Raw genomic sequence first — 25,929 nt, 5'->3', positions numbered from 1 at the left:
GAGGGAGAGAGGATACACACAAATGTACTTTCTTGGTTTAAAGGCTCTGTGCCCAGCTGTGTACCCAAAACTTCCCCATGTATTTAGTGCCTAAACTCCTATGAGAGGCAAATTGAACTTTACAGTATGCTTTGAAAGATGGAGTTTATGCCTGTATTTCACCACACATTTAATATAAATTTTATATAAGTGATCTCATTTAATTTTCACAAAATACCCCAGTGCAATGGTTGTGCATATTTTGTAGGAGATAACATTCACAGCCCTGCCTGAAATATACATATCATTGTTCCTATTGGATAGATAATTAAACTGAGGTCCAGGGAGCTTAAGTACTAGAATAGCTAATACGTATTGGAACCAGGATACACACCCAAGTCTCTTTCTATTTAAGTGACAAGGAAAACTTCAGTTCTTTCACAGTTTTTTGATTTGTTTTCAATCAGGTTGACCTAGATAAATAGTCAATATATGAATGAAAGCCTTGGTGCCACTCAGGATTCTACTTTAGTACCTTCTTTGTCAACTGAAGAACAGTAAAGTTACTAAAATTTATGAACATTTACATCAGTTAACCATTTCTGCATAATAAACCACCCTAAAACATAGAAGCTTAAAACATGGACCATTTTATTTGCTCACAGTACTTCCCTTGATCTCATCCAAGGTCACTCACATGGCAACAGCCATCTGTTAGCTTAACCAGGGCTGGACAGTCTAATGCAGCCTCGTTTTCTTATCCGGTGGTTAGCACTGACTCACAGTAGGAGCCTCTGTATCCAACGGCAAACATGGGGTTCTTCAAATGGTGGTGGCAGTGTGCTCAGGCTTCTTGAAAATCAGGCTTAGGGACTCTCACACCATCAATTCCCCCACATTCTGCTACTCAAAGCAGGTCATAAAGCCAGCCCAGAACCAAGGGCAGGAAATGGACCCGGATTCTTGATGGGAGAAGCAGCAAAGTCAACTGCAGAGGGGCCTGTGGGCAGGGATTATTGTAGCCATCTTTGCAAACAGTCGACCACTGTTTTAGTGGATATTTCTTTGAAAACCTGCTCAGGCAATGCCTCCTTTTCTGAACATCTGCCTCACTTTTAGTGGGATAGGCCTCTCTAGTAAGAGCTGATTAAACAAAAGATAGACCCTTACCCAAGAAGGAGTTAATTCATTGCCAAGTTGAGTCAGTAGATTCTTTTCCTAAGAATTTCAAATTGCAAAAAGAGATACAAGTTAGTCAGCAATGCTGGAATCAAAAGCAATTCTGTGCAGCCATTTCTTCTCAATATTCATGAAGAAGCAGAGATATACCATCCATTCATTCATTTAAATATATTAACAGCACACTCATTGCATGCTTGGCACTGTGATAGGCACTGGGCCCACTCGACTGGGAAAGAACAATGAAAGCGTATCCACAGGGATAACGGGACAAACACTACCTGTTTCCAAAGAGACAGAGGCTCTGGCTCCAGAACCTGGAGATCCCTGGTTATACATCTTGCCCTTATCTGCTCTAAGTAGCCTCTAGAACTGTGCAATAAAAACCGTTACTTTCCTTAAGCTGGTAGAAATGAGTTCTGTCACTTGCATCTAAATGAGTCTGAATATAGTATTCTACTGAGAGAAGCTGCCAATTACTTTCTGTATTGGCAGAGAGACTATAACATTGGAACAAACTGTCTACTATTCTGGGACTTTTAAGAATTAGTACCTGGGTGACATGGTCATTTGGATTTGGTGACAGCAGGACCTCAAGATGTCAAGTAGATTTTTCTTTATTTTTATACAGCAAGACACTTCCAAATATAGTAAATCTCTGACTTGCTTACTGGGCAAGAATTGACTCAGGAGGAAATAAGCCTACCTTTCTGATAATAATTATTTATTCAACTTTCCACTGATTATATTTTGAGTGCCAGGCACCATTCTAGGAACTTAAGAAACATCAACCAACCCAGGTTTTCGCCCTTACAGAGCTTGCAGGCCAGCATGTTGTTCCCAAGTTATGAAAAGTGAGAAACACGTAGAGATCATTTTGGTATGTTTAGAATTAGGTATTTTCTAACAAAAGTATTTTCTGTAATAGGTATTTTTCTCATTGAGAAATCTAATGGCCAATAATATATCAATAAACATTGCTGAATGTGTAAGTGCAATAGAAAGTGAAAAACAAGGGCAACAGAAATATTAAAAACTCAGTAGTGTTGATGTAATTGTTTCTGTGAAATAATTCACTGACTTACTCTCTTGCAAGATTAACTCTATGGTGAAGTGCTGTGCTGTATTCTGTACTGGGATAGAACTGGTAAGGTTGGGGATAATATATACCATAGCTGGATTTGGGGCATTGTAGCTCATCTAATGTATGACTGTAAAGAGTCTGATTTCATTCTCATTAGTCCTGGGCAGTATTTGTTTCTCCTCTGGTAGTTATCATTGTTGACACAGGTTTAAATCATTTGTATTGCCTATCTTGTACATAAACTTTGTGAAAAGAAATCTGTTTAGTTTTTAAAAGTACTATTAAAAATGAAGAATCAAATGTTTTCTGAGTTGTTTTACTTGGAAGAAGCTTCGACTTTTTAAAAAATGTAGCTCCTTTTACAATAGTCAAGTGGCTGGGTTTGATTCTCAATTCTCGGAGTTCAAACATTAATGTCTTTTCCAAATATTCTACATAGGTTCATGTAAGAATATTTATTAAATCAATTGTCATAAGAAATTCTCCAGGATATTGCAGACACTTAACAGAAGGATAAGGGAAACAGATAGATGGATATAGATAATCCATGAATGGATGGATGGATGGATGGATGGATAGATAGAGATAGATAGATAGAAGATAGGTAGATATGGATAGATATATAGATAGACACATATATATGTATATATATATACATACATACATATTTATATACTTATATATATGGCTTCTGATGTTCTTGCTGTATTTGCAGCCTGAGGAATCATTTTCTTCATGGTGGACCCTTTGAAGGCTTAATCGAAACAGTTGATGATGTGCCTGTGCTTGTTTCTGTGCCCTTTTGCTCAGCCCACGGAAACATGTCTGTACAATTAGTCCAGTCTATCAGAAGATATCATGATATCACATACCAGCTGTTCAGAAGAGATGTGATATAGCATAGAAACTTAGAGTCAGGTCTTAAAGGTAAACAGACGGTTTCAGATCCAAGCTTGGTCACTTACTGGCTACAAGACCCCAAACAAATTGCCTATCATCTCTAAATGTTGAGTTTCCTTATCTGTTATGTGGTCACTCTAATAACATCTAGTTTATAAGTTTATTGTAAGAAATTAATAAAGTAATACAAAGCACAATGGCATAGGGTAAGGCCCTGTTATTGCTAGTGTAAGATGATAGAACAATAATGGGGGTAAGGGAATATGAGTTAGTAGAACACAGATTTGTGGAATCTTAAGGCAGAAAAGGACCTTTTCAGATCTTCCAAGTTTTCTATTTCGTGGACTGGGAATCAGAGGCCCAAAGAGGTTAACCTAGGGTCACCAAGCAAGGTGGATGATAGAATTAAGAGCTACACACTGGTCTAGAGTCAGAGATAAGATACTTTTCAACTGGTCTGTTCTTTTATTTTTCCCTCTCATAACAAGAAGGATATGTTTGTGATCATTATAGTCAGATTACCTGAGTGACTTTTGCAGTAACTTCAATCCAGGGAATTACCTGAAGCTCCACCACTTAAATGTGGCTTTCTCAAGAAGTGGGAACTTCTGTATCATCAGGATAAAAGGGAGCACAGCGCTTAAAGAACAGACTCTATCCCTGACTCTATTAACTCTATGTGTATGCTTTCAAAAGGAAATTCTCTTGGGCAGATAAGAAGTTGGCACTCTGAAAGGTAATACAAAATTTCCATGCTCAGTCGTCAGGACTTGAGCAGGCTCGCCTGCGATGCAGCCTACGTCATCCAGAGCTTTTCTCCAGCCTCCCGGCTCCCGTGCATTACTCATGGCTCTGAACAACAAAGCAGGGCAGTGCTTATTGTTCAGGGTATGAATTCATATGAGGGGCTGTTCTGAATGGAAACTGACCCCCTTCTATCCTCCCATATCTCTCCCCCTCAAGATGCCTCACAGACTCTGAGGAGATTGGGAAGCAGTAGAGGGAGGGGCGGTTAGCACTGCCCTGTGTGGACCCCTGAGGCTTCTTGCTGGACCAGGATACTGAGTTCCCTTTTCTGAGCATTTGCACCTTATAAATAGATCCTTTAAAAAGATGTGTGTAGCTTCCCAGGTGATTCTCTCTTGAAAACCTGGAGAGAGGTGGAGGCGTGAAGAATCCATCCCATTTTAAGATAGCAGCTCAGAAATGCAATAGAGATCAGCTGTTTAGTTCCTGGACATGTCCTCCCATGATCTCTAATGAGGAAATGTTTGTTTAATCTCTTTTAGATTGCTGGGCCAGGCTGTTTTCGGTGGGAAGCTCAAACAAAGAAAATAATTTTATAATAAGGTAAAAGTTAATTGCATATAATTAAGTTCTATAAAGTTAGCACCCATAATTTATTTGTTACTTTTTAATTAAAAGTCTTTAACGTTTTATATATGCCTGTTGGATGAGATGGCAGAAGGCTATTTTACTAACTATGATTCAAATAGCTGGATGATGATTTTAGCCTTCTGGGCCCCAAGTTTCCAATCTGGGTTCTTGGAGTTCTGAGGAAAACAACCAAAACAGGTTTTTGCCTCTGATGTTCCTGGAATTACACTACTTGGTCTTAATACTTACCTTGAGGAATATTAATGAATATAAATTGCAAAGGCCAAATGATGCTACTTAATGTTAATCATAATATTCTAATTAAATTGAAATATGAAGGGGCACAAAATATTTGAATTTGAGCCCTGATCCCCTACCCACATTGGCTAGCATTATGTGAAACAGGTTAGCTGTGAACGGCCCTACATGAATTTCTTGGTTTTGTTTTTTTTTCCTTTGTTCCTCAGTTCCCCTAATTACTTAGAATATCTGAACTAAGGCATGTTCGTTTGAGACCAGTTACAGCCTTTGTGAATAAGATTTTAGTCTGGAAAAGACGTATTTTCCTACTAATGTAAAATACAAGAAAATTCTGATAACTTGGTATCTTTACATCTTAAGCCTGGATATTCTTGTTGGTGCTGTGGATCACGGAGCAGCTAGGGAGACAAAGCACTCCCACTTCTCTGGATAATCATCAGCACCCTCTTCTCCGTTTTGTTATATACGTTGCCATGGTGTTGGAAGGTTGTGGCCTAGATAAAGCATTGGAATACTGGGGCTCTTAGAAAAGCTTTGAGAAATATCCTCTCTCTCCATCAGGCTTAGATTAGCCAGGGTCCTCGTCTAATTTCCATGATCTGATGTATGCAGTATCAATGGTATCAATAAAAATTTCTAAAACCTCCTAAATGATTTCAGCTCTCTTTTACATTTCTGAACATCCCTGAAGTGCCTTGATTACTGTCTTTCTTTTCACCTCTCTTTTCTCTCTTTACCTCTCCCTTTCTCCCTCTCACCTTTTCCTCTTTTACACATGTTTATTGAGTGCCGCATATAGTACTATACTATAAGAGAATGGTTCCTGGTAACACAACCGTGAAACACACGTATTATTTTTCTTTTCTTACACATATTGCATCTGAACGTCAGGGGGTTTGAGTGCCATGATCAAAGTCACACTGCCAGGACGTTTGGCAGAGCCAGGTTTCAAGCCAAGTTCTATGACTTCACAGCCCCTGCACTTTTCATTCTCCCTGCCTACCTTGTGAGCCTAAGGTGGTCTATCACTACAGCTGTTCCTTAAGCTTTACCAGTAGTTGACTTGTCACTAATCTGTAGATCCCAGGATATTCTTACTGGCGAGAAAATTGATAGTAAAATCTAAAGAAAACAAGTATCTGCAGTAGTTGAGGGGATCCTATAAGAATCAGAAAATTCCGATGATCTAAAATTTTTCTACATCTATGTAAAAATTATTTAATGTAATATATATGTATATGTGTGTATATATACATATATATGTGTATATATTTATATATATATAATATTGTGTGTGTATATATATATATATATATATATATGTATATATATACCATTCATTCAATAAAGATTTTTAGTACTGAAGCATCTTGGTCACACCCTATCACATAATCTTGAGTCTTGAAGGAAACCAAGTCCATCTAAGTTTTGAAGATGGTAATTGAGATAGCTCAGTCACATAGTTATATTATAAAATATTTTTAAAGCAATAAGATAGTTTTCCCTAACCTTTTCAAAGACATTTGGCAAGAGCAATGATGACTGACAGACCATATTCTCTTTGGCATATGGGACAAGAAAAAAAAAAAACATAGTTTCACATTATGTGTAACTGCAGTCTTCATCTTGAAGGAGGAGAGGGTAGGACCAGCATAGGTTGATGTTTCATTAGGAGCCTAGGTTTTTGTTATGCATATTCATACATGATCTTGTTCAATGTTGACATTCTACAAATGAGGAAACAAAGGAAGAAACAGATACTCTTAGGTGAATAATTGACAAATTTTTGAAAACTTAGCAAATTTTCATCCTGATCTCTATCTAGGTCTATATCACTATTCTTCTGTATTCCCCACATGCAGAATATACTACTGTTTCCACTTTTCTTCTTATCCAAAAACTGAGCTCAAGTACCACTTCCTCCAGGAAGCCTTCCAAGACTAGCCCAGATCATACTGATCTATCTTTCTCTCTTTAGAATTCCTATAGGACTACTTCTCAGAATTATAAATGTAGTTCATCTAATACTGCCTTAAGTTGGTCTCTTTCATTAGGATATGCCTTACCTCACTATGTAGCTTGACTTTTCTGAGTTCCTTGAGAAGCAGACCTATACCTCCTTCTTTTTTTGTTCCCTATTACAGCTAAAGACAGCTGGTTACATACATACTTATCAAATGTCTTTGAACACAGCTTAGTCATGTTCCCAGAATAACCAAGAAGGACTGGACATGGGCAAAAATTCAGATTCTTGTTGCTGTGGCCCTTCTTTGTAACTTACCAGGGTAGAAAGGGGGCCCAGGAATCTGAAGTTTAAGCATTTTCCCTGAATGATCCTATGCAAGTAGTTTGGGGATCATACTTCAGTATTCATTGCTGGAAGGCAGTGGTTACCAAAGTGGACAAGACTGGAATAACCTGGGATGCATGAAAATAATATAGATTTGCAACTCTCAGCCCAAACCAATGGAATCAGAAGTTTTTGGAATGGGCAGGGGAAGGGACCTGAGAATCTGTATTTTTTGAAATTTCTGCAGGCGATTTTGAAATGACCAGTCTTCCTATTTTTTTTTTTTTTTTTTCCTGCTGCAAAAAGCTTTACTGTTTCCATTCGGTCCATGGTTTGGGAGACAGCTGGTTAAAAAGTTGCTTAGTGGCAGCTGAAAGAGGCTCGGGGAGAAGCCCTGACACCAGGGGGATGCAGAGGGGCTCCTCAAAGGCCACTGGGCTCTGGGGGCTCCTAGCTGTGCTTGGGGTTGAGTCTTTCTAAGAGATACTCAGAAACCCAGACTGGAGTCTGGCTAGCCTGTGGGGGTAAGTCAGGTGACTGTTCATCTTCTGGATGAGTTTCACCCACTCATCTAGGAAGCAGATCTCCAGTAAGTCACAGAGATGGGGGTCTGTGCAGGCAGAACCCAGGGCATGCAGATCCAGAACAGCCTGGTTGAGGTTCTCCTCCAGGACTACGGTCATTTCTATAGCATCTAGGGTTTTACTGCAATCATCTTGGGACACTTCCTGGAAGAGGACACATCTTCAAGAGATGTTCAACTCCCTTCAGAGCCACATGCTTGTGGTCAAAGTAGAAGCCCTGAGAGAGGTAGGTGCAGGAGGCCTGCAGATGCAGGTGGGCCAAGTGGTTGATGGCAGCCTCTACCTTGGTGGAATAATTCTGATGAATCTGGGAGCTCATGTTTGTTCTATAATAAGGAACTAACCACAAAAAATGGTGTTGGCTGGCTCTGGAGTTTGGAGGGTATTCAGAGACCAGAAGAAGGGGTGTCCCCCAGTATGTTCCTTCCAAACACCAAACCCCACTGAAGCAAGAGGCAGATCCGCAGGACCCCCGGGTGCACTCTGAATATCCAGTCCTATTACCACTATTTGGGAAGTTCTTTTAACTACTCTCCCATCCAGTTTCATTAGCATCAGACTCTTGGTTCTACATCCGCAATCTCGACACCTTCTGCCAGACCTCTGGCTGTATTCCATCACTCTTCTCTCTGGTAAGAAAAAGCCTAAAGCAAGACTGCCATTTTGAAAAAAGTCTCCCCTAGGAGACAAGCACATTTCAAGTACCATTCTGAGCTAAACTCTTGATTTTAGCAATAAATCTCTTCTAAAATTATGAAGAAACATGGCTTAATGAAGCTATTGAAAATTCCATAAATTTATCCTACATGACTAAGATGTTGCAGCTTTTTGTATCCAGTTTAACCCACATGGAAAATGTTAAATCACCATATTAACAACACAATCCAGCAGTTAAATAGCATGACAGTTACCATGGAAATGTGCCAAACACAGGTGGGTTGGCAGTGTGTGTAGGGGGTATTGGAGGGAGGAATGTATTGTAGGTTACTTGAGAAATGCTATGCCCCATTTTTGTATTTAAATTATTCATACTCTCAACCAATTTAAAGAGATGCAGCTGAGCTTTTAAAAGTAAGACCTCCTATCTCTCTACCTGTTTACTCCTTTGGTGGAAACATGGTTATTTCTCCCTTCAGCTAGAATCATTGATTTTTCATACATAGTTTTCTGAATGTAATAATATTAATACTAATACTGACAACCATCAAAAATGTAAAATCTGGGACTTCGCTGGTGACGCAGTGGTTAAGAATCCGCCTGCCAGTGCAGGGGACACGGGTTCGAGCCCTGGTCCGGGAAGATCCCACATGCTGCAGAGCAACTAAGCCCGTGCGCCACAACTACTGAGCCTGTGCTCTAGAGCCTGTGAGCCACAACTACGGAGCCCGAGTGCCACAACTCATGAAGCCCGCATGCCTAGAGCCCGTGCTCTGCAACAAGAGAAGCCACCGCAATGAGAAGCTGGGGAACTGCAACGAAGAATAGCCCGTGCACAGCAACAAAGACCGAAGGCAGCCAAAAATAAAAATAAATAAATAAATAAATAAATTTTTAAAAAATGTAAAATCTAAATACATTCCATATCCTGCAAGGCCCTAGATGGATGGAGCCCTGCCTAACTCTCTGATGTCATTTTGTAGCAACACTTCCCTGTTTACCTTGTTCTAGGCACACTGGCCCATCTGTCCGTCAAATATGGCAAGTCAATTTCTCCATATAGGGGGGTGTTCCACGCTGAATCGTACTACCCTGCAAATTCATGTGTTGAAGTGCTAATCCCCTGTGCCTAAGAATGTGACTGTATTTGGAGATAGGGTCTTTAAAGAGCTAATTAAGTTAAAATGAGGTCATTAGGGTGGGCCCTTATACAATATGATTCATGTCTCTATAAAAGAAGGAGATTAAGACACAGAACACAGACACAAAAAGGGAAGATCATGTGAAGATACATGCTATGCACAAGCCAAGGAGAGAGGTGTAAGAAGACAACCCTGACAATACCTTGATCTTGGACTTTTGGCCTCCAGAATAGTGAGAAAACACATTGCGGTTGTTTAAGCCACCCAGTCTCTGGTACTTTGTTATGTCAGCCCTAGTCAGCTAATACATGGTTGTTTTTACTTATTTCTTTTTGTGCATGAAATGTTCTGACCCCAGAGTTTCAAAGGGCTAGACGTTTCTTTGACATTCAAGTCTCATCTCAGATGGTCATCTCCTCAGAAATACCATGATTATCCTAAATTTTGCCCTTTCCCCAATCATTTACTGAAGTGGAAACTGGAGAGGAGAATGGAGCTAAACTGTCAATCACGACAATGTGATCCCTTGCAACACTATTTAGTTCAAATAATCCAGTCCTAAGTCAATTAACCCATGCCACTGTTGTAGCCACAGGAATTTGTTCACTGGCAATCCAATCAGTCACAGCATGGGACTTTTGTCATAATTATGGGATGTGACCACCAGGGAAGCCTGCCTTGGTACTCCTGGTAGCCTTTTTGTGACCATAAGTACCACCTGAAGATGACACAGATATACAAAAGATAACAGGCAGAGAGACACATACATACAAAGCCAGGTCTTGAATAACCGTGCTTGAATCCTACTCTATCATCAGACCTTGTTACCAATAAAGCCCTTTTACTATTTAAGCCAGCTTTATTTGGGTTTCCTGTTCCTTGCAATGGAAAGCATACTGACAGATGCAATTACTATCCCATTATTGTATTTTAGCTTCCCATTTTCTATGGAAATGTCCTGTACAAATATTGGAAATTGCCCTATACAACTATTTCCTTGTTAGTTTTCTGCTCTTTCTGACAGCAGATACCCTTTCTTGTTCTCTGCATTTTCAACATGTGGAACAGCCTGGTACCTAACTAATGTACACCGAATATATGTGTAATAAATAGTATTATATTAAGTATGCCAGATACTATGCTAGGTGCTTTATGTGTATTATGAGTTTCCTCCCTTACCCACTAGAATGTGAGCTTTATGAAAATGGAGACGTGCTTTGTTCATTGCTGTATTCTCTGGACCTAAAACAGTATCTGATATAGAGGAGGCACTACTGAATACTTGCTTTTGTTTTGTTTTGTTTTTTTAATTGGAGTATAGTTGCTTTACAATGTTGTGTTAATTTCCACTGTACAGCAAAGTGAAGCAGCTATACATATACATATATCCCCTCCTTTTTGGATTTCCTTCCCATTTAGGTCACCACAGAGCATTGAGTAGAGTTCCCTATGCTACATAGTAGGTTCTCATTAGTTATCTATTTCAGCGGCCCCCAACCTTTTTGGCATCAGGGACCAGTGGAAGACACTGGTCTTCTTTGCGGAAGACAGTTTTTTCACGGACAGGGGAGTGGGGATGGTCCAGGTGGTAATGCGAGCGATGGGGAGTGGCAGATGAAGCTTCACTTGCTCGCCCACTGCTTACCTCCTGCTGTGCCTCCTGGTTGCTAACAGGCCGTGGACCACTACTGGCCTGTGGCCTGGAGCTAGGGGACCCCTGATCTATTTTATACATAGTAGCGTATGTATATCAGTCCGAATCTCCCAATTCATCCCACACCCCCTCCCCCCGACTTGGTGTTCATACGTTTGTACTCTATGTCTGTGTCTCTCTTTTTCCTTTGCAAATAGGTTTATCTGTACCATTTTTCTATTAATGGATTCCACATATATGCGTTAATATACAATATTTGTTTTTCTCTTTTTGACTTACTTCACTCTGTATGACAGTCTCTAGGTCCATCTACCTCACTACAAATAACTCAATTTTGTTTCTTTTTATGGCTGAGTAATATTCCATTGTATATATGTGGCACATCTTTTTTATCCATTCATCTGTCAATGGACACTTAGGTTGCTTCCATGTTCTGGCTATTGTAAATGGTACTGCAATGAACATTGGGGTGCATGTATCTTTTGGAATTATGGTTTTCTCCAGACATATGCCCAGGAGTGGTATTCCTGGGTCATATGATTGTTCTATTTTTAGTTTCTTAAGGGACCTCCATACTGTTCTCCATAGTGGCTGTATCAATTTACATTCCCACCAACAGTGCAAGAGAGTTCCCTTTTCTCCACACCCTCTCCAGCATTTGTTGTTTGTAGATTTTCTGATGATGCCCATTCTAACTGAGTATGAAGTGATACCTCATTGTAGTTTTAATTTGCATTTCTCTAGTAATTAGTGATGTCGAGCAGCTTTTCATGTGCTTCTTGGCCATCTGTATGTCTTCTTTGGAGAAATGTCTATTTAGGTCTTCTGCCCATTTTTGGATTGTGTTGTTTTTTTTTTTTTGATATTGAGCTGCATGAGCTGCTTGTATATTTTGGAGATTAATCCTTTGTCAGTTGCTTTGTCTGCAAATATTTTCTCCCATTCTGAGGGTGTCTTTTTGTCTTGTTTATGGTTTTCTTTGCTGTGCAGAACGTTTTAAGTTTAATTGGGTCCCTTTTGTTTATTTTTGCCTTTATTTTCATTTCTCTAGGAGGTGGGTCAAAAAAGATCTTGCTGTGATTTATGTCATAGAGTGTACTGCCTATGTTTTCCTCTAAGAGTTTTATCAAGTCTGGCATTACATTTAGGTCTTTAATCCATTTTGGGTTTATTTTTGTGTATGGTGTTAGGGAGTATTCTAATTTCATTCTTTTACATGTAGCTGTCCAGTTTTCCCAGCTTATTTAAGAGACTGTCTTTTCTCCATTTTATATTCTCGCTTCCTTTGTCATAGATTAGGTGACCATAGGTGCGTGGGTTTATCTCTGGGCTTTCTATCCTGTTCCATTGATCTATCTTTCTGTTTTTGTGCCAGCAGCATACTGTCCTCATGACTGTAGCTTTGTAGTGTAGTCTGAAGTCAGGGAGCCTGATTCCTCCAGCTCCGTTTTTCTTTCTCAAGATTGCTTTGGCTATTCGGGGTCTTTTGTGTTTCCATACAAATTATAAAATTGTTTGTTCTAATTCTGTGAAAAATGCCATTGGTAATTTGATAGGGATTGCATTGAATCTGTAGATTGCTTTGGGCAATACAATCATTTTCACAATATTGAGTCTTCCAGTCCAAGAACATGGTATATCTCTCTATCGGTTTGTGTCATCTTCTGATTTTTTCATCAGTATCTTATAGTTTTCTGAGTACAGGTCTTTTGCCTCCTTAGGTAGGTTTACTCCTAGGTATTTTATTCTTTCTGTTGCATTGGTAAATGTGAGTGTTTTCTTAATTTCTCTTTCTGATTTTTTATTGTTAGTGTATAGGAATAGAAGAGATTTCTATGTATTAATTTTGTATCCTGCTACTTTACCAAATTCATTGATTAGCTCTAGTAGTTTTCTGGTGGCATCTTTAGGATTTTCTATGTATAGTATCATGTCATCTGCAAACAGTGACAATTTTACTTCTTCTTTTCCAATTTGAATTCCTTTTATTTCTTTTTCTTCTCTGATTGCCATGGCTAGAACTTCCAAAACTATGTTGAATAATAGTGTTGAGAGTGGACATCCTTGTCTTGTTCCTGATCTTAGAGGAAATATTTTCAGTTTTTCACCATTGAGAATGATGTTTGCTGTGGGTTTGTCATATATGGCCTTTATTATGTTGAGGTAGGTTCCCTCTATGTCCACATTCTGGAGAGTTTTTATCATAAATGGGTGTTGAATTTTGTCAAAAGTTTTTTCTGCATCTATTGAGATGATCATACGGTTTTTATTCTTTAATTTGTTAATATGGTATATCATATTGATTGATTTGCGTATATTGAAGAATTCTTGCAGCCCTGGGATAAATCCCACTTGCATGATCCTTTTAATGTGTTGTTGGATTCAGATTGCTAGTATTTTGTTGAGGATTTTTACACCTACGTTCATCAGTGATATTAGTCTGTAATTGTCTTTTTTTGTGATATCTTTATCTGTTTTGGGTATCACGGTGATGGTGGCCTCGTAGAATGAGTTTGGGAGTGTTCCTTCCTTTGCAATTTTTTTGAAGATTTTGAGGATGGGTGTTAGCTGTTCTCTAAATGTTTGACAGAATTTTCCTGTGAATCCATCTGGTCCTGGACTTTTGTTTGTTGGAAGATCTTTAATCAGTTTCTATTTCATTGCATGTGATTGGTCTCTTCATATTTTCTATTTCTTCCTGGTTCAGTCTTGGAAGTTTGTACATTTCTAAGAGTTTGTCCATTTCTTCCAGGTTTTCCATTTTATTGTCACATAGTTGCTTGTAGTAGTCTCTTATGATCCTTTGTATTTCTGCTGTGTCAGTTGTGATTTCTTGTTTTTCATTTCTAATTTTACTGATTTGCGTCCTCTGCCTTTTTTTCTTGATTAGTCTGGCTAAACATTTATCAATTTGGTTTATCTTCTCAAAGAACCAGCTTTTAGTTTCGTTGATCTTTGCTATTGTTTTTTTATTTTTACTTCATTTATTTCTGCTCTGATTTTTATGATTTCTTTCCTTCGATTAGCTTTGGGTTTTATTTGTTCTTCTTTCTCTAGTTGCTTTAGGTGTAAAATTATGTTGTTTATTTGAGGTTTCTCTTGTTTCTTGAGGTAGGATTGTATTGCTATAAACATCCTTCTTAGAACTGCTTTTACTGCAGCCCATAGGTTTTGGGTTGTTGTGTTTTCATTGTCATTTGTTTCTAGGTATTTTTAAAATTTCCTCTTTGATTTCTTCAGTGATATCTTGGTTATTTAGTAGCATATTGTTTAGCCTCCATGTGTTTGTGTTTTTTACAGTTGTTCTTTTTTTTTTTCTTAATTTGTTTCTAATCTCATAGTGTTGTGGTTAGAAAAGATGCCTGATACAGTTTCAATTTTCTTAAATTTACCGAGGCTTGATTTGTGACCCAAGATCTGATGTATCCTGGAGAATGTTCCATGTGCACTTGAGAAGAAAGTGTATTCTTCTGCTTTCAGATGGAATTCCTATAAATATCAATTAAGTCTATCTGGTCTAGTGTGTCATTTAAAGCTTGTGTTTCCTTATTAATTTTTTGTCTGGATGATCTGTCCATTGGTGTAAGTGGAGTGTTACAGTCCCCCACTATATTGTGTTACTTTCAATTTCCCCTTTTATGGCTGTTAGCATTTGCCTTATATATTGAGGTGTTCCTATGTTGTGTGCATAAATGTTTACAATTGTTATATCTTCTTCTTGGATTGATCCCTTGATCATTATGTAGTGTCCTTCTTTGTCTCTTGTAACAGTCTTTATTTTCAAATCTATTTTGTCTGTGATGAGTATTGCTACTCCAGCTTTCTTTTGATTTCCATTTGCTTGGAATATCTTTTTCCATCCCCTCACTTGCAGTCTGTATGTGTCCTTAGGTCTGAAGTGGGTCTCTTGTGTACAGCATATATACAGGTCTTGTTTCTATATCCATTCAGCCAGTCTGTCTTTTGCTTGGAGCATTTAATCCATCTACATTTAAGGTAATTATCTATATGTATGTTCCTATTACCATTTTCTTAATAGTTTTGGGATTGTTTTTGTAGGCCTTTTACTTCTGTTGTGTTTCCCGTCTAGAGAATTTCCTTTAGCATTTGTTGTAAAGCTGGTTTGGTGGTGCTGCATTCTCTTAACTTTTGCTTATCTGTAAAGGTTTTAATTTCTTCATCATATCTGAATGACATCCTTGCTGGGTAGAATAATCTTGGTTGTAGTTTTTTCCCTTTCATCACTTTATATATATCCTGCCACTCCCTTCTGGCCTGAAGAGTTTCTGCTGAAAAATCAGGCAATAACCTTTTGGTGATTCCCTTGTATGTTATTTGTTGCTTTTCCCTTGCCCCTTTTTAATACTTTTTCTTTGAATTTAATTTTTGTTAGTTTGATTAATATGTATCTCGGTGTGTTTCTCCTTGGGTTTATCCTGTATGGTACTCCCTGCACTTCCTGGATTTGGGTGGCTGTTTCCTTTCCCATGTTAAGGAAGCTTTTGACTACCATCTCTTCAATATTTTTTCAGACTCTTTCTCTTTCTCTTCTTGTTCTGGGACCCCTATAATTCGAATGTTGGTTCATTTAATGTTGACCCAGAGGTCTCTGAGACTGCCCTCATTTCTTTTCATTCTTTTTTCTTTATTTGCCTCTCAGCAGTTACTTCCACTATTCTGTCTTCTAGGTCACTTATTCATTCATCTGCCTCAATTATTCTGCTATTGATTCCTTCTAGTGTGTTTTTCATTTAGGTTATTGTGTTGTTCATCACTGTTTGTTTGTTCTTTAGTTCTTCTAGGTCCTTGTTAAACGTTTCTTGTATTTTCTCGATACGTGCCTCCATTCTATTTCTGAGATTTTGGATCTTCTTTACCATTGTTACTCTGAATTCTTTTTCACGTAGATTGCCTATTTCCTCTTCATTTATGTGGTCTTGTACGTTTTTACCTTGCTCCTTTGTCTGTAACATATTTATCTGTCATCTCATTTTTGTTGATGTAAGCAGCTGTGTTCCTGTTTTGCTGGTTGTTTGGCCTGAGGTGTCAAGCACTGGAGCTTGCAGGCAGTTGGGTGGAGCTGGATTGGTGCTAAGATGAGAACCTCTGGGAGAGCTCATACCAATTAATATTCCCTTGGGCCTGAAGTTCTCTGGTAGTCCAGTGGCTCGGATTTGGTGCTCCCACCACAGGGGCTTAGACCCAACCTCCAGCCTGGTTGCTCAGGGATTTTTCTTGTCCCCTTAGGTGTTCAAGGTCCTCCACTAGTGTCATGTAATGTTGTGAGTGCTCTGTGAGAATTGTTCCAATGTGTTCTTGATGTACTTGTGAGGAGATATGAACTCCATGTCCTCCTATTCCACTGTCTTGACTCTGCTGCAATTGCATTCTTATATACAGCAAAAAGTTAAAGTCAGTGTTGTTCATATAATTGACCCTAGAGGCTTCCATGAGAGGCCTCACCCCCAACTGGGACCAATACATGATTTTGAATGAATGGATTTTACTGAATTCTTTTAACAATCCTGTGACACAAGTACCATCCTTATTCCCATTTCACAGATGTGTAGGGAGCTCATTAAATATGAGAGCTGGAAAACAAGCCTAGTCTTTTGGACTCCAAAGTTCACAACACTGTAATGCTTCATGACCAAAAAGCGTACAGATTAAAACAACAATAAAGTTGATATTGAATTTATTAAAGAAGGCTTTCCACCTGGACACAGTTGGATTAATTACTTGCACCAGTTTGGTCAACTCCTTGTTGCTCATTTCTCAGTCTGCATCATAATCACTTGTGTAGATGATTAAAAATAACAATGCCTGGATCCATTTCAGAACTACTTAATCAGATTCCCAGGGGGGAAGGGGAGGGAGATACAGAGCTCAGGTTAAGGTGGTTTTCAAAACACTACAGGTTATTCTGATGCACAATAAGGGCTGAGAATCACTGTTGAATTATGAAATAGTTTATTCTGCTAGTGAGACAACTGTGCTGAGAATTGTTAGGGAACGACTGAGAAAGAAGCTTTCTGAGGTCACCTCCATGTGCTTTTCACCTTTGAATTGTCAATGCCTAGTCCAATGTCAGGTCAATAGTAGCAAGACTACTACTCATAGTATTCCAAATAATGATAAATACTGACATAAACTTATTTCTCTGAACTAGGCTCTGTATTAAATTATACCTATTTTCTTGTTTAATCCCAAACAATCTAAAGAGGTATGTACCAAAATTATCTTCTGTATTTTTCAGATGAGAAAACTAAGGGTCAGCCAGGCTGTTTTTTGCCCTGGGTCCAATATTAAATATGTGAAGTAGGTTTTCTTCTTATTGTAACTCTAATCTTAACGTCCACAAAATATTCCTTCTCAAAGATAATCTGTTAATGCTTTGGGAAGAAAGCAACTGGCAATAAGGAAAGAAAGAAGGAAGGGTGGAAGGTTGCAAGGAAGAAAGAGGGGGACAAAGGGAGGGGAACAAAGGAATGGAAGAGGGAGGAAAGGGGGAATTCTGGTGCTATGAAAGTAGAAATACAAGTCAGCTCTGAAGTCATCTCAGACCTGCCTTTTCTTCAAAGGGTTAGGCTGTTTCTTCTCACCTGCCAGTGAAGTCTCAGAATTTTGTCACCTGTGGGGTTGCTGGCTTCCAGAACTTGCTGAAACACCACTTTCCCCTCTCTCCCCAAGGAGGTGTGCCAACATGGAAGGGTTAAGTTCAAGTGCATTACTAGGGCATGGTGCTTGGGGACTAGAAATTTTGGCGTGTTGAGTGAAGAGATTAAAAAATTCAGTTTTCTACGGTGAGTCTCTTCTTGAGGTGGCTTCTATCCATGAATTATTTCTTTCTCTTGCCTTCTCTGAGATCTGCATGGAAATATGATGAAATGTTACTTTTCTACCATATACTTAATTAAAAAAATGAACCCTAGGTTATTTGGTAAGGTTTGGGGGAAAGGGAGGAAAACTCAGCCAATTGCCCCAGGTTTTAGGGACAAAATCTGTTTTTGGATTTATCTTTTATTATCTCTTCTCACCACTGTAATGGTAATATTTAGAGGGCCAGTTAGGGTGTGGGCCTGGGGTAAGGTTCCAAGGAGGCCATGGTTTACTTTTGGTCTAGGACACTTGGATATGCCTACTATAAGTCAAAGTTGTCTCCATTTGTCTACTGGTACAGCTTGACCATGCTGGAATTCCCACACGGGATCAGGGACCAGTGTCTTGCAGGATAAAAAAATGGGCACGTTTGCCTAGAGTGTCCCTTCTACATATTTTATTTTAGAATCTGTATTAGCAAAATATAGGTAGGCAAAAAATGCATGAGCTGGGTCCTTGTCAAATATCATCTTCTCATGACTAACTGAGCCACATCCCACTCTTCTGAGAGCCTGCAGTGAAGAGAGTGCTATCTAATTTCAGGAGTGTCCAGCACCAGTGATTAACAAAGTCCCCAATGGCTCAACAACAATTTCTTTTGTAAGGGAGACAGCAGCTTTCCAGGCAGACCTTTACCTGCTTGAATAAGCAAAGCTTTCCTAAGCCCCAAGTCTCTCATCCTGTGAAAAATGCTGCATGCATTTTCCTTCAATGAGAAACCAGAGCAGAAAAGTATGATGTATGAGAGCACAGCCTTCAGAATCAAACACAATCAGGTTTTATTCATGGCAAAGTTATTTAACATGGCTATGGATAAAAGTTACCTAGCACCTGTAAATCTCATTTCCTTATCTGTATATTAGGGATAATAATAACTCCATAGGCATTTTCTGATGATGAAATGTAACAATCAAGGCACAAACTAAGTAGCAATGAATGGATGCTATTATTCATTAGAAAATTTTTTGAAATCAGATATGAAACCCAAGAACTGGGTCTGAAGTTTTTAATGTTGTGTTGTGCTTCCTCCTCCAAATCCTGCACCTTTGGTCTCAATGGGCTTCACATCTTGCACATTGAGTTCTCCAGGATGCAGACTTTGAGAGGCAGTTTAGTGCACCATAAGTTCAGATTGGAGGGTCGTTGGAACCAGTCTCTGTGAAAGGGAAGAAAGGGAGCAGACTTGAGCAAAGGGAGAAGCCGGGCTGTGATGCAGCTTCAGCTGACCCCTCAGGAAGCTCTAGACTAGACTGGTGCCAGAGTTGTCGTGCATTGGGCCAAAATGACCAGGCCTTTATATCTCTGCCTTAACAGTCACTGGATGTGCCTGCCTGTGGGAGGAGTTAATCTTGGGTGAGGTGGCTCTCTGCAGCTGAGGCAATCCTTAAAGGGACTGAGAGCTGGAGTGTGTCTGCCTGCAGCACTCCCTACAGCTTAGCAACAAGGACTCTTTGAAAAGGAATGGGGGTGGACCATCCCCATGTCCACCAAACCACACCCCTGCCATACTGGTGCATAATGATAGCTTTTGGTTTTCTATGTGCTAAGCAATGTTAGACATATATCCATATTTCTTACTGTCTGTCTGTCTAGTTTTCTTAAAGCTTATTCTTTTTTAAAATTTTGTTTTAATTTTATTTTTTGACCACATCATGCAGCATGTGTGATCTTAGTTCCCCTACCAGGGATTGAACCCGCGACCCCTGCAGTGGAAGTGCGGAGTCTTAACCATTGGACCACCTGGGAAGTAAGTCCCTGTCTGCCAAATTTAAATAAAATGCCCCAAATCAACCACCCACTGAGCAATAAGAGTGACTGTTGAAACCAGATAATCTAGCTGCAGTGCTCACACTCTTAAACACTGCTATCTAGTAACTAGATAGATAACTAAACACTAGATCATCTATCTAATAGTGACCTGGGTCTCCAAAGAGATCTACTGGTCTTGTCAGATACATTTGTGTATCTCTAGTACAGTGGTTCTGAAACTGCAGTCCCCAGATCAGCAACATCAGCATCACTGGAAATTTATTAGAAATGCAAATCCCCTGACTGTTCAGTCTTCCTGTCAGGTATACCCGAGTGGCCCATCCCTCTCCCATGGAACTTTGCCCCCTCCTGGCCATTGGCTCCCAGCTGTGAGTACCTACCCCTGCTAGGTTTCACATTTAGAATAGAGTTCCTCCTTGTATAATGTCGTCATCATCCCCTCTCAGCCTCAAGGATAGTATTTAATTGGTTTTCCAATTTACAGTCTGATGTTATTCCAAGACAACATAGTTGGCAACCCAAACCAAGTATGCTGATTTTATTGGCAGGTCAGAGAGCCCACAATTCAAATCTCAGGCCCATGGCTTACTAACAGCATGACCTTGACCAAGTTCCAATTCATCTGTAAATTGCAATGGTTTTATCTACAAAAATGGGAATAAAAATACCTGTCTCACAGGCTTGCTCTGCATAATTATTTAGATAACTGCCTAGGTGCTGACACATAGAGTATGCTCCATAAGAGACTTATCTAAAATTTATGTGTACGCCCTTTTCCCTCTCCTCTCTCAGCTACCTTTGAAAGACCAGCTAAACTTAAAAATCAATACCACATATTGGTATCTTCATGCCAGGTAGAGCATCCTACCCATTCATCCTTCTTTCTTTCCCTAAGAAAAGAATTTATTGAAATATTTTACATTTTTTTCTAAACAACTCCCCTGCAGAGTGACAGAAATATATTAGGTACTCCAGTGAATTAGTTAAATCTGAACAATATATGTATATGTGTACATACACACTCTCACCACACACACACACACACACACACACACACACACACACATACATGCACATATACACACCTAAGCTGTTGTAACAAACCTTTACATTATCTTACTATTAGTCTGATATCAACCTTATGAGATAATATAGACTCCTTTATTTTAATGATGATAAACTATTATAAATAGTGGTTAACTGTCTTGCCAGATATCTCATATAGTTAATAAGGGGCAGAACCAGAACTAAAGCTCAGAATCCCAATATAGCCTTCTTTAGATTATAAAGCCCTCCAAAGAATTCTGATTAGCAATTAAAGTAATTTTTTTAACTGAGAAATATGTTTAGGTGTTGGTGATAGATAAGGACAGTATCCAGATAATGGCATCTACCATTTCTAATCAGAACATTACCAACATTTGCTCTGTGGATTGCAGTAGAGAATCCTGCAGAGAAAAATTTATGTGATCAGCAGGGTGCAAGAAGGTTGTAATGTGGAGGAAGCCCAGAATTTATTAAAATATCAAGGGATTATTATTTAAACCTAAACTAAGAAACCTGTGAATGGAGAGAAGAATGAATATCTCCTGGAGTGAGGCCCATTAACGTCCTGGGAAGAGCTAACTGTGGAATAGGACACAGCTAGTAACTAAGGGCTTTCTACAGGTTAACGCTAAGGACCCAGCCAGTCTCCACAGGAGCTGGATCTGCTGAAGTTCTGGCTGAGCTACTGGTCCTTGGGAGTCAATTCACGTGGAGCAACCATAGCAGTGGTTCTCAACTTGGGCTACATCTGGGGAGATTTAAGCCACACCTGGATCACTTAAATCAGAATCACTGGGGGTGGAACCCAGATATAATATTTTTTAAAGCTCTCCATAGGATGATAATGTATAGCTAAGGTCAAGGGCCACAGTTCTGGAAAGTAAAATGTTTCCCTCTGTTTTATTCTGTTTCATTCCTTTTATTTTTTTATCTTCGTTTCTCCCTCCTTCTCTTCTTCTCATTCTTCTTTTAATTTTTTCTGAAAAACATTATTAAGGACTTATTACATGAGAAGCCATGTGCTATAAAGATATATAAGATGTGGTTCCTGTCCCTGTATTATTTTTATGCAGCAGTGTAACAAATGAATGCAAATGTAGAGGTTTAAAACAATACCCATTTATTAGCTAACAGTTCTGTAGTTCAGAAGCTTGGCACAGCATGAATGGGTTCATTGCTCAGGATATCACAAGGCTGAAATGGAACTGTTAGCCATATTTAATTCTTATCTGAAGACTCTTGGAAAAAATCCACTTCTGAGCTCATTTATATTTTTGGCTGAACTCAGCTCCTTGGGGTTGTAGCACTGAAGTTCCATTTTCCTTGCTGGCTGTCAGGAGTCTCTCAGCACCTAGAGGCCATTCACATTCCTCACCACTTGGTGTCCTCCATCTTCAAGCCAGCAAGGTGCATTGAATCTTTCTCATGCTTTGGACCTATGATTATCTCTTCTGTGACCAACTGGAGAAAATGCTTAGCTTTTAAAGGATTTGCATGATTAAGTCAGGACCACATGGATGATTTCCCTAACTTAAAGCTAATTTATTTGGGACCTTCATTACATCTGCAAAATGCCCTTCATAGCAACACCTAGATTAGTATTTGATTGAATAATTGGGTAAAGGTTAGTGTGCACACTGGACAAGAATTTGAGGGGGCATCTTAGAATTCTGCCTACTACATTCCCAAGGAGTTCACATGTAAAGAAGCAGATTTAGTGCTCCATGTAAAGCAATACAGGATGATAACAGATATAAGGAATACTAACAAATTGTTGAAAGAGTGACTAACTCTGGGGGATATGTATAGAGGGTCAGAGTATGCTTCCTAGAGGAGGTATACCTGAGCCCATTCACACATTGGACAATTACTTATTGAGCACACACTGAACCGAGTTTTGAGAAATGACTAATTATTTTCCAGATGAACAGGAGTACGAGTGAACTTTCCAGAAAGGAAACACCCTATAAAAAGAACACGTGTCCAGCAAGTGACAGAAGGAGAATTATTTAAGGGAGGAGATGCTGTTCAGTCTTTCTAGAACATAAAGTGTTCAGGGGAAGTGATTAGAGAGGAGGCCAGAGTGAGGCAGGGGTCTGAGTTATGAAACCCTGTGACACAAATTTTACTTTATTCATTGGTGATAGGGAACCACTGAGGGCTTTCCCCCAATTTTGTTGAGGCATATTTAAAGTACAATAAATTGCACATATTTAAAGCATACAATTTGATGAATTTTGACATATTTAAACACCCGTGAAATCATTACCACGATCAAGAAAACAAACATTTTCCATCACTTCAATAATTTTCTCATGCCCTTTTACAACCCGTTTCTCCCCTGAACTCTGCCCCAGTCAACCTCTGACTTGGTTTCTGTCACTATACATTAGTTCCCATTTTCTAGAATTTTATATAAATGGATTCATGTAGTATGTACTCATTTGTGCTTGGCTTCTTTCACTCAGCATAATGATTTTGAGGTGAGGTTCATCTATGTTGTTGCAATTACCAATAGGTCATTTCTTTTTGTTGCTGAGTACTATTCCATTGTAGTATATGAATATATACCACAGTCTTTTATCTATTTTCCTGTTGGTAGGCATTTGTGTTGTTTTCTGGTTTTGTCTACTAAATAAATTATTGAAATAATTTTAATAAAGCAGCTATGAACATTCATGTTCTAGTCTGTGTAGATATGTTTTCATTTCTCTTACATAGATATTTAGGAACAGAATGTCTGTGCATAACTTTTTCAAAAATTGTTTTACATTTAACTTTTTAAGAAAAATTTCCAGAGTGCTTGTACCATTTTGTAGCAGTATATGAAAATTTTAGATGCTCTATAATTTCATTAACACTGGTATTTTCAATCTTTAAATTTCATCAAAGCAAATGGGTGTGTATGGTATCTCATTGCATTATTAATTTGCATTTCTGTGATACCTAGTAATGTTGATCTCCTTTTCATATGCTTATTGGCCATGTGTATACAGTTGGCCCTCCATATCCTCAGTTCCTCATACATGGATTCAACCAACCATGGATGAAAAATATTTTATTTATTCCAGAAATTTCCAAAAAGCAAAACTTGAATTTGCCATGTGCCAGCAACTATTTACATAGAATTTACATTGTATTAGGTATTATAAATAATCTAGAGATGATTTAAATATAAGGGAGAATATTCATAGGTTATATGCAAATACTAATCCATTTTACTTATGATACTTGAACATTGGTGATTTTTGGTATTCTCAGGGGTACTTGTGTGTGGAAGGAAAGGCATCAACAAGAGATGATGGGAAAGCAAAAAGGAGACCCTGTGGAGAAAGCGGTATTTGAGTAGAACCTCAGAGGAAGATGAAGATTTTTATTGTTTCAAATGATCAGCGAACATTTCAGACAGAGGGAATAGTATGAGTGAAAGCAGGAGGGTGTGTTTTGCAGGTCAGTGAGTTTTGTGTTGTGAATAAAGCAGGGAAATGTGGGTAAGTGATGGACTAGTGGGTTTAGTGAGATTGGAGGCTAGAAAGAAAGGTTGGGGCCAGATGATGTGTGATTTCATGTTCCTGGGTATATCATACCTATTGTTTCACTAGGTCCTGTGTTAGAATCATCTGACAGTTTAGCAAGATGTGGTCCCTGCTTCCAAGAAACTCATTCTCTAGTGAATAAAAGGACCTGATAAGTCATTATAAAGAGGCTGAAATGTGCAACAAGGATATATCTAAAGTGGAAGGCACAAATAAAGAGTCACTAATGGAGGTTTCTGGACGGTGTGAGGTGGAGCATTGTTTAAAGAAGAATTTCCAAACAGAGACAGTAGCATGAGTAGAAATGTGGAAGTAAGTGTGCTTAGGCTCCATGCATCTCTCTTGTTTCTTTCTTCCTTACTTCTAGCTAGAGGAAATCTGAGTTTGGGGCTTAAGGTGGAAATGGAGACATTGCTTTGGCTTTCAGTCCAGTCTTAATTGGGTCAATTTAATCTACCAGCAACAGAGAGTCCTTATTGCAGTATCAGATGCTGACCCATCTTTCACAATGAAGCAGTACTTTATGAATCTTCTAGGCATTGATCCTTGTATAAATCTGCCTCAGAAATCTTAAATGAGGAAGTAGTGATTACAAGGCAGGATTCAGGTTTTCCTGCATTCCCAGCCCTAATAATTTGGAGAGCAGGACTTAGTTCTGCTCAGAGCAAACAAGGCTTTGATTGGAAATGCTAAATTTCCAGAGGCTTCTACAAAGTTATTTGTTGTTTTCTTGGCTCAGTGGACCCTTCTTATCACCTGTCTCAGAGCTCTGCAGCATCTTGCATTTTGATGGTAAGAAGCCTTAGAGGCGACAATACAGGTGTTTGGAATTTCAAGTGATTCAGCACCACTGGGGACATGACATACTAGAAATGACAATCTCTCCATTTCCACCTGCCAGAAACTCTGGGACCAGTGACAGGCAGCCTCTCCCCAAGTCATGAATATGATGAATAGCTTTGCACTCACCAGGCGGTTATCTTCTTAGTGTAATTCAGGCTGAGAAGATACTTTCTAAGTGGAAAGCTTGAGTTTCAACTCAGAAAGCACTTAAGCATATTGGAATTTCCACGTAAATAATTTATTTGTTTTATTTTCGTTTGAGTCTGAGGAATTGTTCTGATTGCATAGTCAGTGGTGATTGCCAAGGGCCACCGTTGCAGGTTGGGTTTCCTGGGAAGCAGATGCTGAGACAGAGTGTATTAGTCAGTTGGGGCGTCCATAACAAAATATTGTAGACTGGCTGGTTTAAACAACAGAAATTTATTTTCTCACAGTTCTGGAGGCTGGAAAGCTGAGATCAGGATGCCAGCATGGTCAGGTTCTTGTAAGGGTTCTCGTCTTGGCTTGCAAATGTCCACCTTCTCACTGTATGCTCACATGACTATTCTTCTGTGTATACACATAAAGATACACTCACACACACACACACACACAGATCTTTCTCTTCCTATTAGGCCACAAATCTTATAGAATTAGGATTCCACCGTTATGACATCTTTTAACCTTAGTTACTTCCTAAAAGCTCTGTCTTCAAATATAATCACATTAGGGGTTAGGACTTCAATATATAGATTTTGGGGAGGGAGG

At 39.0% G+C, this 25,929-nt stretch overlaps 1 long non-coding RNA gene across 1 annotated transcript in view; it reads left to right on the top strand.

The window, feature by feature from the left end:
- LOC117313957 (uncharacterized) overlaps positions 1-4,537 on the top strand; it is a 391,794-nt gene extending 387,257 nt beyond the window's left edge. Inside the window, exon 5 of the long non-coding RNA XR_004528573.2 lies at positions 4,432-4,537. This is a non-coding gene — a long non-coding RNA (uncharacterized lncRNA). The remainder of the gene's footprint in view (positions 1-4,431) is intronic.
- Positions 4,538-25,929: the final 21,392 nt, after the last annotated feature.

This window comes from Tursiops truncatus, chromosome 1 (assembly GCF_011762595.2).
Source record: "Tursiops truncatus isolate mTurTru1 chromosome 1, mTurTru1.mat.Y, whole genome shotgun sequence".
Taxonomy (NCBI): Eukaryota; Metazoa; Chordata; class Mammalia; order Artiodactyla; family Delphinidae; genus Tursiops; species Tursiops truncatus.
Note: the sequence above shows the minus strand (reverse complement) of the source record. Positions and strands in the feature narration are given on the sequence as shown.